Source organism: Lytechinus variegatus, chromosome 12 (genome assembly GCF_018143015.1).
Source record: "Lytechinus variegatus isolate NC3 chromosome 12, Lvar_3.0, whole genome shotgun sequence".
Lineage (NCBI taxonomy): Eukaryota > Metazoa > Echinodermata > Echinoidea > Temnopleuroida > Toxopneustidae > Lytechinus > Lytechinus variegatus.
The window spans coordinates 28741062-28745367 of record NC_054751.1 but is presented as its reverse complement, the minus strand read 5'-3'; positions in this window follow the sequence as shown (position 1 = coordinate 28745367).

Genomic DNA, 4306 nt, shown 5'->3' with positions numbered 1-4306 from the left:
AACAGTGGCATATCCCAGGGCTTGTTGGATCAGAGCAGCTTCATGAAAATTTCACAAATTGCGAATTAGTAGGTTTTTGTTCGTTCATGTGATAAAACACAATCTTAATTGAGACTGGGATATTGAAGAATACTCATTTAGACATAGGAGAGTCTTTCCTACAATTAACCCCAACCCCGAAAAAAAACAGCAAAAAAAAATAAAAAGGAAAAATGAAAAAAGGTTCAATTGAAGGTTATATATACAGGGGACAATTCTCAAATTACTATATTTTACTCAAAATTTAAACTGTAAATATTGTAGCATGCTCAAATATGACTAAAGTATATGCTCAATCTCCCCCTCATCCCTCTCCTCCTCTTGTCTTTAATGTTATCTCTGTCTCTGCCAAACTTCCACTCTCTCAGTCTGTTGATCTCATCAACTATTTCTTATTTCTATTCCTATCTGTCTCTCTATCTCATTCTAAGTCTCTGTCATTTGGCTATTCTTCCTCTCTATCTCTTTCTTTCTCTCTCTGCCTTTTTTATCTTTCTCTTATTCTTATCTTTTTTTAATATTTCTCTCAAAATGTTCTCTCTGAATTTATTTTTTCCAACTCTAACCTAGTTATTTAGAGGGCACCAAAGACGTAGTTTAAAAAGTACTTACATACATAGTACAGATTTATCACCACCCTGATGATCAAATCAATTTCCTGCAAACAATCACACCCTCCACTCCCTGGGGAGTATTTCCAGCAAGTTGCCATTTTAATCACTCGCAATGCTGGACCAGGTAAAACTCTATATCGTCATCCCTTCAGCACAATAGCTCTATGGTTATCCCATCATCCAAATGCCTCTCATTTTCTACAAGCTTTTCTTACTCTCTTTTCAACTCTGTCAAGAATTATAATTTCTTTAAATTAATCACAAAATCATTTACACTTCAAAATTGGCTTCATATTTATAAATTCATTCTAGATCCAGGGAAGGAAATGATTTTTTGGGGGGCTATAATTTTTCCACACTGGGGCAATTGCACAATTTGGGGGGCTATTTCTTTCATATTAAGGGCTACTATTTAGGTGCAACATTATGCATTGAATGCAAATATCAATTATTCTGCCAGTTTTAGAACTTTGATTTTTCTAAATAATCATATTTGTTTCCTAGAGCCAGATCTTGGAACAACTCGAGAAAATATAATCACCCCAGTTTAGGAGACTGATTTACTCTCTAAATGTAAAAGAGGTAATATAACGAGCGTTTGATGGAAGGATTAGTTGGACGTTTTATCCCACAAGTCCTGATTTATCTGACAGTTACCATAGTAACAGTACTTGTCAGTCTATCAAAATCAAAGAAACAAGAGAAAATGTTGATGAAACGCTCCCAAGGTCCCTAATCACATTCTTGGAGTGAGATGCACTCAGTCTTTCTAGTGTGGATTTTACCTCTTTTTGGAGTGAAAGTGTATAAAATGATTAAATTTTACTCCAGAAGAAGCTATAATGCACTCTTTTAAGGTCAAGTCCACCTCAGAAAAATGTTGATTTAAATCAATAGAGAAAAATGAGACAAGCACAATGCTGAAAATTTTATCAAAATCGGATGTAAAATAAGTTATGACATTTCAAAGTTTCACTTATTTTCAACAAAAAAAGTTATATGAACGAGCCAGTTACATCCAAATGAGAGAGTCGATGACGTCACTCACTATATCTTTTGTTTTTTATTGTTTGAATTATACAATATTTCAATTTTTACGAATTTGATGATTAGGACCTCATTGCCTGAAGCACAAAATGTTAAAATAATGGAATTCCACATGTTCAGGAGGAATGAAACTTCATTTCACATGACAATAAAATAAAAAAAATTCATATTTTATATAATAAAATACAAAAGAAATAGTGAGTGGGTGATGTCATCAACTCTCTCATTTGGATGTAACTGGCTCGTTCATATATCTATTTTGTTGAAAATAAGCGAAACTTTAAAATGCCATAACTTTTTTATTTTACATCCGATTTTGATGAAATTTTCGGTGTTATGTTTGTTGAAAATTTCTCTTTTTATTCAAATCCAAGTTTTTGTTGGGGTGGACTTGTCCTTTAAGGATGAACAGTTCACTCCAGAGGGATTGGTCTCTACTAACTCCGATAGGAGTGAGATTAGGGACTAGATTAGCTCTTTTTCATTAGACTGTGATGAGGGAGAAGTCGCCTGTCATGCTCACGTGCATCCTACGCAGGTTGAATCAAATAAAACCAATAAACAGAAGGAAGAAAGAATAAGAATGAATACAGGTTTATTAAATGTTCAACATACACCTATTTACAGCATCATGAAGTATAAAAAACATATCATTTAAAAACATGGTTACAAATAATGAGAATGGCATTTGAACAATTCAACATTGTTACCGTTTGTACTTAGCCTTCAAGTGTAAAAAAACATCATGAAATTAAAAAAAATAGTACGCTACATATTGGATGTCTTTCCAAATGCAAATGAAGACCTTGGTTGCAAAAATAAATAATTTGTGAATATTTAGGGAAAATATTAAAAATAAGAAATACATGTACCTTAAACAATCTCTTAAGACAGTTACAAAATTTGTCTGCCTAAATCTTAAGTGAAAAATAGTATATAATTTACCCCCAATATGTTATTGTATGGCATATAAATCAAAGTAATAAATTGAACTGTTAAAAGCATACATGTATTAATCACGTATTGACATGTGATATGTGAATTGAGTAAAAATTGTTAGCTCAAGTCAGGTATGGCTCCATAATAATTCTCACTTTCATGTGTATAAAAATATGTAAAACAAATTTAAACAAAAGACAGTCTGGTTTTAATACCTATTGAAATGAAATGTTCCTTGAGAGTATCAAAATAGTTAAACATCTTTAAAAAAAACACTTTAAATCCAATGTGAACTTTTAGAGCAATAGATATCAGCAAACTAACATTCTTCTTTAAAAATTTTGAACATTTTGTGAAAACTGAAATACCCTGTCAGTTCAATCAGGCTGTAAAGCATTTTGGTTTTGTAATCAAGAACGGAAAAAACAAAATCATTTTTCAATGCCACTTTATATTATAATTTAAATACCTTTTCAGATAATGCTAATCAATTATGATTTTTTTGGGGGGATACTTTGTGGTTTTCAGGTGTTAATTATTCTTTAGAGTAAAACTAGGAAGTAAATTGGGAGGTAACTTACGACTTATCAACACTTGTCCTGTTAGGAGTGTAAGTAAAAGTGGAATTAAATATTTCACAGCATAACATTATCAGCTCAATGCACTTTCATGATTACTTCTATTTACAGTTTCAGTACATATACAAAGCATGATCGGCCCTTTTAAAACTACAAAGACACCATGTTCTTTTTCTTCAAAGATTGTACAATCCTCAGGTCCAATCAAGAGGATGAGGAAAATAGCTTTAACAAGGAGGACATCTTGTAAAAGAAATAACAGATAATTCTCACAAAAAAAAACAAATAAGTTGAATCATCATAATAATAACAACACTAATAATATATTATCATTATTATAAAAATAATGATGATAATAACACTAATAACAATCATTATTATTATTATAATAATGACAATGATAACAATAACAATAATAGTAATAATAATGATCATACTGTATGTGACTTCTTAAGAACCAAATCCACTCTGTAGAGTGCTCAAGGTGCAAATTAGAAAGTGGTGAATCTAAAGGTTTTTAAGGTTAAGTCCACCCCAGCAAATGGTGCTTTGAATAAATAGAGAAAAATCAAACGAGCATAACACTGAAAATTTCATCAAAACTGGATGCAAAATAAGAAAGTTATGGCATTTTAAAGTTTTGCTTATTTCTAACAAAACAGTGATATGCACAACTCAGTGACATGCGAATGAGTCAGTCGATGTCCATCACTCACTATTTCTTTTGTTTTTTATTGTTTGAATAATACAATATTTCATTTTTTACAGATCTGACCATAGGGAGCAACTTGACTGAGTCATATAGTATTAAACGATGCTAATTCCATATGTTCATGGAGGAATTAATCATTGTTTCACTGGACAATGGGGAGAAAATTTGAATGTTTCATATTTCATATAATAAAATACAAAAGAAATAGTGAGTGGATGATGTCATCAGTCACCTCATTTGCATTCCAACCAGGTTGTGCATATATCACTGTTTTGAGAAATTAAGTGAAACTTTAAACTGTCATAACTTTCTTATTTTACATTGGATTTTGATGAAATTTTCAGTGTTATACTTGTTGGATTTTTCTCTTTTTATTC